The sequence below is a fragment of the Chenopodium quinoa genome, unplaced genomic scaffold (assembly GCF_001683475.1).
Source record: "Chenopodium quinoa cultivar QQ74 unplaced genomic scaffold, ASM168347v1, whole genome shotgun sequence".
Lineage (NCBI taxonomy): Eukaryota > Viridiplantae > Streptophyta > Magnoliopsida > Caryophyllales > Amaranthaceae > Chenopodium > Chenopodium quinoa.
In genome coordinates, this window is record NW_018744537.1 from 4,970,905 (window position 1) to 4,982,315 (window position 11,411).

General features: G+C 37.0%; 1 pseudogene; it reads right to left on the reverse strand.

The window, feature by feature from the left end:
* Positions 1-740: 740 nt before the first annotated feature.
* Positions 741-8,383, reverse strand: LOC110698795 (annotated as a pseudogene).
* Between the last annotated feature and the right edge of the window lie 3,028 nt (positions 8,384-11,411).

Genomic DNA, 11,411 nt, shown 5'->3' on the forward strand with positions numbered 1-11,411 from the left:
TTTTTGCAATTTCACCAAACTCTAACAATGGTGTCTCCTTAACAAACTCCTTTCTACAATCAAATCGTCTCAATTCAATTCATCAACTAAATTGGGTTGTAAAATTCAATCAAACCAAAGTGAGAGAAAGTGAAGAAAGCAAAAATAAAATTGATTAAGATACATGCATTTCAGTTTTCCAATGAAAAAAAACGTAGACCATAAATTTAACAATAAACACAGATTGTGAAATTTGATATTCAATAGTTTAAAAATAAATAAATAAATTTAATTCACCTCAGAAACTAATTCAATGAAGGAGAGAAAGCTCGGTAAGCGTTTCAACAGAGAACTTATAGGTCGCTTCAACGGAGGAGGCAAAGAAGGAGAAAAGAGTGTTTAGGAGAAAGTAAATGGATAAGCTTAGATTTTAAGGTTAAATAGGGATAAATATGTAAATATACATTTTGAAGGGTATAATTAGAAGCACACTATTTATAAGAGTTTTTTTCTGCTTTTTATAAGGTAGGGAATTGTAAATAAACCAACAACAACCATTTTTTTTGGTTTTTTTCCTTTTTTTTTTTAAATTTAAATAAAAAGTAAATAAAATGGCATTTACTCCTCATTTATTAGGTAAAATGACAATATTATCCCTCATTTATTAGCTGAAATGGCCATACTATCCCTTGATTTACAGCATTTTGTGTATCAGACTTGTAATAAACATGATTTTTCTAGAATTAGAATGAGGCGAACAGTTAAAGACATCCTTTTCATTCAATTAACAAAAAAAGGGGGCAAAACAAATTGCATTCGCATAAAAAATGTACAACATTGGACATTTAATCTGTCCAGAACAAAGTTAAGGAACAAACAAGATACAATCTCACCATAAATATTCTAACCTGTATACCGCTATTGGCTGATCAAATTAAGATAAAAAGAAAAAGTCTAGGTGTTAGTAGTCAGCTACGCAACAGGAAGAGGAATAGGCTTAACAGCACTATGGATACGTCGGAATGCTGTTCTAACTCTTTCCTTCAGCCCTTCATTCTCGCTCTCAACATCACCACTCTGTTTGTCAAGATATGCCACATTGTTGTCAACAGTGATCACCAATCTCCCATCTTCACCTAACTTCACATCTCCAAACAGTGATACTAGAAGTGCATGCGCAACCTTCTCCATCTTCTCGTGACTTTCTTGAGTTTTTTCAGACTCTGAATCAACCACTACTTTTGGCATCTCTTTGCTCATATTTAGAACCATGGCAACTATTGAATCTGAAACCATGTCGCAGATTGGATCAGCTGACCAATGGAGGGATACATGCTTTTCTGACTCCTGCTTTATAGTAACAGAATCATGCACCCGTACTGTTGGAACATTAGAATCTTCATCAACCCCAGATTCAACTGTCTCGTATATCTGCTTTAGCCTATGCTTCAAAACAGTAAATGCACCAGAATAAGGAATTGTTATACGTTGGTTAACATTAGCTGTGCATAGCTGAGAAAATAAGTGAAGATCTTCCGGGGCCATAATCTGGTAAGTGAAGCCTTTCTTCACCAATAAACCACTCACAGTTTCACCAACTTCAGGGGTTTTCTCAGCGAGCCTTCCTATGGTTTTTGCCATTTTTTTCAGAACTAAAATACATTTCAACAGACTGGCAGTTCTTAGGAGACATAATTTTGGTGTTCTGGTCAGAAAACATGCTGATGAGATTCTGTTTAAGCCTTCCCATTTGAGTAGCCTCTCCATGAACAAGTATGATGTTGGGAGGCATAAGCTCTTTAAGGAAAGCACTTGTTTCAGAAAAATCAGCATGAGCAGAGAAGGATATGTAATGGACCTGCATATTAAGAGGAGCAGCAAGACCATTCATCAATGTCACTTCCTTTGGTTCGTTTAAGATGGTTTTGGCTAACGTCCCTTCAACTACATACCCAGGAATGACGCATGTATTTTTCTTGTCTGTACACCACTTGTCAAAAAGCTGTCTGGACAGCCCACTCTGAAGCCCACCTGGACTTGCCATCACCACTGAGGGACCAACATCATCAAAATTCTCAATGCTCTTCAGTGGAGATATGTGCTTGAAGTCAAAGGGATTTGAACTTTCAAATTGGCTGCGGATCCTGTCATTCATAGCATTTATGTAGGTCTGATAGACAGCCATGCATCGTTTGGCAAGAGGAGAAGCATAATATATGGGGATGTTGTGAAGCTCAGGGTGATTCGACCAATACTCATCAAGAATTAATAACAGTTCCTGAGCACGACCAAGAGCAAATGCCGGAATAAGAACACGGCCCCCTTGGGCAACAGTAGAGTGAATAACATCAGTGAAGCGTTTCTCTCTTATGTGCCTAGGTTGATGTAGCTGAACACCATAAGTGGATTCAATTATACATATGTCAGGAGAGAACTCAGGAGTCTCAGCACAACGTAAATGTCTGTCTTCTTCACGGGAATAATCACCAGTATAAAGCACTCTCACTCCGGCAATGTCCACCATGAACATGGCTGCACCAAGGACATGACCAGCAGTATAACACCAGAAACGAATTCCATTTACTTCTAAAGTTTGATGAAAATCAATAACCTACAGATGATATGATACATTATCAATGGTGACCATATCACTATGTCAGAATGCGTTTCAACATAAAGACTCTTAAATACGCTGCATGGGAATGTCTTAAACAAGTCATCAATGGACAATATTCCATGTAAAGTGAATAAATAAAATCAAGCTAATGCTTATCATGCAATGATATTTTGCTACAAAATTAAGTAACCAGATTCAGGTTCCCAGGTAAATATTACATCGATGTGATTGATAAATAATGGTTGCTTTACAGTTCCATCCTACAACATGCTTCCTCAAGATGTCCATGCTTCAATTCTTGTATAGGGGAACTTAATCATATACAAAGCAACAAACAAAAAACATGGATTTGCAGCACAAACAAAGCTTAGAGAGATCAAGAATATTTTATTAATATTATCATTATTTTGATAGGAGATCAAGATGAATGTATTCTTACTGCAACATTGCTAATCACTGTTGAGTGTTAACTAGTAACTTCCATGTGTGAAGTGAAATGTAGTGATGGAATACTCATAAATTCACAATAAAGAAGTTCACGAAAATGGTTGAACAATAATAGGAATTGTTTTAGAAACAAAAACTAGACTTGCACAAAGAAAAATAAATCTTCCCACCTAGATTTTTTTTATTTTTTTTTTTTAAATTTTTTTTTTTTTTTTAGATTTTTGAAGTCCTATATGGAGTTAAAACATAAGTTTTAAAATTCCAATATAAAATTTAAATGGTTCTATCTAACCATTACCATTATTAACAATGTATTTGGATAGAAAGATTTGAAGTTTGAGGGAAGGCCGAAAGGGAAAGTAAGGAATTAATTTTCCATTATTGGATGGTAAGGGAAAAGAATTAGTGGGATCCATTTTCCTTTTCCATTTAATAAATCAAATCCCTCCATTATCAAGAAATTTTGAGAGGAAAATTGAAGCTCACTATTTCCACCCCTTGCCCCTCACTTCCTTTTCAGTTCCCTCGTTTTCCCCTTCTTTCCTTTCCCTCTACAAATGCTATCATCTTTTCGAACTTACACTCACATTTCCAATAATACTAGAATTTTGGTGGTTTTGTCACCTTAATTCAGTGCAAGACTAAAAAAAAAGTAATAATAATAAAAAAAAAAAAACCCTTAAATACTACCCCTATCCCTATCAATATCTTTTATTATTCAATACTTCTTCCATTTTTTTTAGATGTATCACTTTCTAAAAAAGGAAGTTTTAATATAGATGCATCACTTTCCTTTTCAATTAATAAACACTCTCTATCTTTCTCCTATCACATGGGTCTACTTTATTCTTTTCCTCTATCCCTCTCATCTCCAAAAATTGCCTAGGAGTCCGCAATTTTTAAAGTGATGCAACTAAAAAGAAATGGAGGAAGTAGTAAGAATTGAAAAAAGTTAATATTCTGAAAAACATACATTACTATAATTCCAACAACATCTAATGTATTAACATTTGTTTACATCTGTGAGCAAAAAAAATGGTCCAAGAGGAGTGTTTAAATAGGGAGAAAAAAAGAGAAGGAAAAAAAAAAAGTCAAAGCGTGTCATATAAATAAGCCAGAGGGAGTATTGTTACTTTTTTCAAGTTATACTTAGGTTTATGAAAGAGTATATAACTAAATGCAAAAAAGCTAGTACAGCATTAATGATAAATAAACGATAACAATAAACAATGATAATAATGACAATGGCAACACAAATAATATACTTCCTTTGTTCTTTTTTAAGTTGACACATTTCTTTTATGACGTATGCCAATGCAAAACTTCAACCATAAATATGTTTCAATGAATAAAAATTACTCCCCCCATTTTTTTTAAAAAGCTAGAGTTGGGATTTTACACTATTCATATGTTATTATTAACTTAATTTTTTTACCAATATATAATATATTAATATGATCATATAATATGTTGTTGGATTTGTCATAATGTCTTCTTTTATAAAGTAATTTTTTCATAATTTTTACTAATCTATAATTAAAGATATTGATAGTCAAAATTGTGTCTCGACAAATGTGCAAATCTAACTCTAGGGAGTATAAAAAGTTGGGCATTTTGAATATATGCAACAATGTAAATCTAACAAAATCCCACATGACTATAATCTATCTTAAGCATAAATCACAAAAAGATTTTTAAAGTTGTGCATTTGAATAATATCAAAAGTTAAAGCGTGTCAACTAAAAAAGAATGGAGGAAGTATATAGAAAAGCTAAAACAAGCCAAGGGGAAAGGGTTGAGAAAGACTATAGAAGACATAGGTAAAAGATAGCAGGGAAACAGAAAATATATATAACACATAGATGACATAGTCCCCTTGTTAGAAATGAAAAATATATTTTAAAAAATCTGTTAAGAATCTTAGTTCTTCCGTTGTTCCAGAGAACAATTGCCCTAAGCATCGTAAAAGGCCTTAAGCGTGTCGTAGCTGTAATGTTGGCATTCATGACTTACGACACCGTGGATTCAATCTACAAGGCTACCACTAAGAACCAACATGGTCAAAAGAAGTTGCAGATACAAGAAGAGTTAAGCCGTAAGAAAATGGGTAAGTTAGGAAGCCAAATGGCCAGTATAAAATCCTATTTGCCGGATAATTATCTGTTGGGAAAAGTAAGCCATGTGGAACTCTATTGACTATGAAAGTATGGTGACTAATATCATTATTTCATTATAAGTTTATAACAACACCATCAATTCAATATGTTTGGGGGTGTTTGGATAGAAGAGGTTTGGGGCAAAAAGAGAGGTATAACTAACTCAAAAACCTCTAATATGAGTGTCTGGATCATTGCTGCGGGGATTTAGAAAGTTTTGAGTTCAAAAGGCTATTTTGAAAAAGCTAGTCATATGAGTTTTTTTATGATAGGTTTGTGACGGTTAAAGAGATATTACTTTTCTATCTTAAAGCTTAATAATACTAATACCAAGTTTGTTCAAACTAATAATAACTAAAAATATATGATATATCCTTATTGATCATTTTACACAATTAAATAATTATTAGCTTGCAGCTATTAACAAAACACTTTTACATAAATAGCAAACAACTAGTCAAACCAAACTAGTTCATACAAACAACTAACAGGAGTAACAGCTAACCTCGTTGCCAAATAAGGCCTTCATCTTCACAAAAGCAATTAAGATGCTGAACTAATTTTTAAAAAAAGACGCAAAAAAGAGGCAATTCCAAAATAACAATAATATTCCTATGCAATTTGGAGAGAAAACCAACCTCAATTCTGTCCATAGAACGAAGAATATCTTGCTCATCAAACAGCATGTCTTCAACTGAAACTTTGCTGACTTTGACATAATCAGACAAAAGTAGCCTGTAGATAGCTTTAGTTGCATGAGTCATATAAACTTTGCCTTTGAATGTAGTCTGATAATAGAACAGAGAGTAAGTTAGTACAAGTAGAGGGTCACCTGAAGTATATTATTACAGTTCAAGCAAACACAAACCTTTTCCAAGAAATATGGAAGAGATGCAGCATGATCCAAGTGAAAGCTGCAGGCATGATGTGGGATCAATGGATTGAATCAAATAAATAAATAAATAAATAATAACAAGGAACAACAGAAAAGCCAGAAATAACAAAAAAGCATAAATCAACAGAAAAGCAGGAGTAATAAGAACAACACTGTAGATTGTTAAGGTGAATACAACACTGCTAAGTTGGTTGTAAAGTTTAGAAAATGGCCTACTATTCTTTAGGCCTTACCAACAAGGCGACGAATTGGACAAAGGTAGAATTCAACGTATGCAAAACCTTTACCAAATTAAAACAAAGTTGGATGTCTGAACAAATCAGCTGAAAAGGAAAGAAAAACATACTGTGTAATCAGAAGGACATCAATTGTTGAAGGATCAATTTCATCAAAGTAAGGCAAAGCAGCCATTCCAGAATATGCAGGGTGAATGCCACAGTCAAACTGGAAGGAAGATAATGAAAGATTTAGGTAAACAAAACTGAGATAAAGCACTAGCATTCAGTCCCATTAACAGGGTAGAAATAGTGAGCAGTCTATATACCATTACAGTCTTCCCTTTGTAGGACATATAAACACAAGATCGACCCACTTCACTTCCAGCGCCTAATGGGGTTATGATAAGTTGATCTCCTTCTCTTGTGGTTGGCGAATCGCGTTTCTTCAGCGATGATGGTGGTTGACCAGTTGACGCCATATTTAAATCCTTCAACAAGGGCAACAACAATCATATAGCGTCTCAAAACATCACATAATTCTCACTTCAAACTCAAACATGCAACGTAACAACTAGAAACCTTCCCATATGTTTCCATTACATTTCCATTCCTAAGCTCAAACCAAACATGCAATTAAGTTCATTCTGTCTTTGAAAATGAACAGAGAATGAAATTGTTCACATTACCGCATTCTCAGGGATGACATGGTAAGAATTTGAAACATTATTCTCACTTTACTTGCTACACTATATAATGAATACTTCAATCAATTCCTGCAATGCCCAGTTTTCTATTCAATACAATATACAAAGCTGTGATATTAACCATATTGTCTAACCTCTAATTTCAATCCAAATCTTTTGACCTTAGTTCATGAACTATATGGTTCAACCCGGAAAATCAGGAAGTTTTGAACTGAAGCATCTAACTTTACTAAATTTAGGTGTAATTAAGCTGAAATAACTTTGTAAACATACAATTCTATTATCAAAAAAAGTAAACAACCCAAAAATCTGAAAACATTTTCATTCACGCATTTCACCGAACACTTGGTGTGCAACTAAAATAATATAATTCCCTAAGCTCAAAAACAATCAATTATAATCATTAAAATCCATTAAATAACAACAGTCTAAATCAAATCCTAATCAATTTACAGCGATAAACCCTAATTAGAAAACCAAACTTATCGAAACCGAAGTATAAAACTTACCAAAACAAGTGGAAAGCGGCGGTGAAACCAATGAGGAGGTGGTGGTAGGTTGTGGACGGCAATGACGGTGGTTTTTGGGTGGAATGAAGTGAAAGAGGGGAAGTCGCGGTTGAATGAGAATACTAGTAGTAGTGCCGGTCGGCCAGAGAGTTCGGGGGAAACTTTGGTGAAAATGCGATCCTAGTTAATTTAAAATGACTAAATAAAGAGAAAATACAAGTTAATATTAACAATTTTGTTAATATAAGGGTATTTTCGTCATTTTCGGTTGTAAACTTGGGGTATCAGTGTAATTTCAATAAAAGTTGTAAACAATAGAATAACGGCGTTATTCTTATGGCTGCATTCAATGGAGAAAGAAAAGTTCATCTTCATCTTTAATGGGGAAGCAGTGAAAGCTTGTCTTTAATGGTGGAAACAATAAAGGAGTTGAACACCTATCCTTTGGGGTTAATTATACCCTAAATCACTCCTTTTTATTTAGGGTTTTCGTTTAATTCGGCGGCTTCGCTGCCAGAAATGGTAATGTTCGAGACTACGACACATCATGTTGTTTGAGTATGGGGGTGGATCGGGCTAATTGGCGTGACGATGAAAGCTAACGAGGCACAGAGGAGAGAGAATGCTTGTGAAGAAGAGAGGTGGGACTTCTCTTTTTGATTTCGTTCAATTCCTCCATTGTCAAAGGGTTCTAGATCTTATCTCTTTTTTGCTTTGTTTTTTCATTGTCAAAGAGAGGTGGTTTTCACTTTGGGGCAATTAAAGACGTAATTTGATGGAGGCAATGTAAGATTGTAAGTCCATGTCAACGGCGAAGGAAAGCTATAATATTTTAATAATTTTTGCTCACTCCATGTCAAATATATAAGGATATAAACACATCTTTGTTAATATAGGATATAAATGGGGACTGACTGCTAAATAACTATTGTTATGGCTAATTTTTAATTATTTTTATATCAAAATTAATTATAAATGTATTTTCTTATTTTTAAAATTTATTTTTTATTTTATTTATATTTTCAAATTTAATTTATGAATTATTTTTAAATTTTAGTGGGAAAAAAAACTAAATTTCATAAATAAATTATGAAAATTATTTTAAAAAAAATATTTCAAAATAAATTAATGAATTTTACAAATTAGATACATGATTTATAATTAATTTTGACATTATAGTTTCAAAAAAAAATTTAATTTTTACATTAAAAAAATAAAATAAAATCATCCAATAAAAATTAGTACAATGTTAGTCATTTTACTACCATAGAATCATCCAAACTTTGGCATAGTTCCAACTTGTCCTCTATTATGTTATTTAGCGGTAAAGAAGTGTTAACTTTGAGATTGCGGATTCGATCCCTGCCTGTCTGGCGCCGTGGCACGCCCACAAAGGCACATTGGCTCGAGCCATTTTTGTGCCATGTTTTTACTTATGCTTTGGAGGTAGAGAATTTTTTTTCAATTGAGTAACCATACAAAATGCAAGACAACTTCTTATCTCCGACGATAGTTTCTAAAATTTGAGTAGCCTTACAACTACTACAATGTCACTTAGAATTAGAAATACATACATACATACATATATACTAATATTAAGTTTCTTCCTTGTTTGATTGCATCGTTGGAGACATTCATTTGCATACCACCCTTCTTGTTTCGGGGTTTTCTGATGTCCTGCGGGAGAGTTACAACACCGAGACTGGAACCGGCCGCCTGTACCTGCAAAATAACGGAGACTCCTGAGAGCTCCGCCTCCAACGGTCAAGTTAGTACCTGATTAAGGAGTAATGATTGCGGAAATAAAAGTAATTGGGTCTCTCTAGGTGAGAGTGTTTAATGTATAATTCGAGAGTGATTAGCGTTCTGTCTCTGATTCTCTCTTTTTCGTCCGTCTGTCTGTCTCTCTCTTAATGAGGATTAAGAGGAGTATTTATAGTCTTGAGAAGCGTGCCACTCTCTAGGTTTAGGGTAAACCTAGGGCTGACCGGGCCTCTAAACAAGATTGGGCCTTGGTGGCCGGTTTTCCCATTTGGCATGGGTGGACACGTGGCGTGTCTCAATTAGTCCGCAGAGGACGTATCTGTGATTGACACGTGGCAGGCTCCTATTTGCCTACGTGAAGGACACGTGGCGGAACCTGGTTGGTCCACTTGTCAGTCGGTGATTGGAGGATAAAAATCCCCTAATCATTTGCCCCTCACAGGTGGCACGTGACTGGTCACGTGTCGCCTGTGACAGGTGTCGCATGGTGACAGGCGACGGCCTGCTACAGGTGTCACCTTGCAAACGGCCGAGAGATTTTCCCGCCCATATTTTGAATTTGGAAGCGACCCTTCGCCTTCTCACTTTGCCTATATAAGGAAGTGCTGACTTCGGTCATTTTCACATTTGAGAACTTTGCGAGAACATTCGGACCCCTGAACTTGCTCTGACATTTCGGACATTTTCTGCCTACCGCCTGTTCTGACAAGCCGACTGACCCGGATTTCCAGATCTTCATCAACCGTCACTCGTTCAGGTAACTCAGTTCTCTTACTCTTAATTTTTCTTTTTATTTTTTGAAATGGCACCACGGAAGCACACGACACGACCTAAGTTAGTGATCAGCCGGTCACCGGGGACGGCTGAATCTAGGACTAGGAGTGCCGCCTGCCCTTTTCTGGACCCATCTTTGCCCTTTATACAAAGTCCGACTGTATCTGTGTCTATGCAGAACGTGATGGCCAGAACCAAAAAGACTGCCATGATATCAAACTCAGACGGCTCCTCCCAAAGGGTGCTCCTTAGTGAAACATCTGACCAGGCGCCAGATGTAGATTTGAACCGAGGCGGCTGCCAAGCCGACAGTTCTAAGAGAGGGGGCAAGGTGTTCCCTTCCCATCTTACCGTTGATATGTCTAACTTTACTCCTGCTCCTTCTAAGGGAGAGGAGGCGGGCCCCTCTAGGAGAAGGGAGGAGTCGTCCTCTTCGGACTCATCAGAGGACGAGTCCGAGTCCAGCTCTTCTGGCCACAGTTCTCCAGGCTCAGAAGAAAAACATAGCCGCCTACAAGAGGCGAGACTTTCTCACGCAGTTGAGAAGGGGGACAATTGGGCGGATCCGTCCGCCTCTTACAGAGAGGAAAACGCCCCCTACTACTACAAAGTGCCCCGGGGCCGGCTCGCAACCATGCAAGACAACGTGGCGAGCTTTATTGCCAACCACAGAATGGGCCCTGAATTTTTACTGTTCGTGCCGGATCCAGAAGACACTGTCGTCTGGCCGGCTGGTACCAGCTATAATGACGGCTGCTTTGGCTGCTATGTTGCGGCCATCAAAGCTGGACTGCGCTTCCCATTACATCCGGCTGTTCAGCGGATTTTAGATGGGTATGATTTGGGGTTATGGCAGTTAGCCCCCAACTCTTGGGTAAACGTACTCGGCTATGTGGCCGGGTGCGAAATGTACGGGGTGGAGCCAAGTTTTGAGGCTTTCGCCCACATGAACTATCTCAGCCGGACCCCTAAGTCGGGAGGTACCGGCTGGTATCAATTAACGAGCCATAGGGGTTACCTCATGACGAGAGGTAAAGCGAACAAATGGAAGGATTGGCGGAACACCTTCCTTATCATAGAGGGTTCAGACACGGAGCTGAACCAACGTTTTAACAAGTGGAATAGGGATCCGCCTCTTCTCGCAGGCGGCCGCAGCATGCCGCCTGTTCCCCCAAAGGCTAAAAGAGAGATCCTAGACAAAGGACTCTTCAAAGTAGAGACTAGGGTGAACCCTACGTCAGGGGTACGAGAGCAAGTACCCCTAAACTGCGTCCCGAGCTTCAAGTGGCTCTATGACGAGTACTTTTTGGCCGCCTGTGGCCTCAGCAGTCGGTGCTCTAGAGGTAGC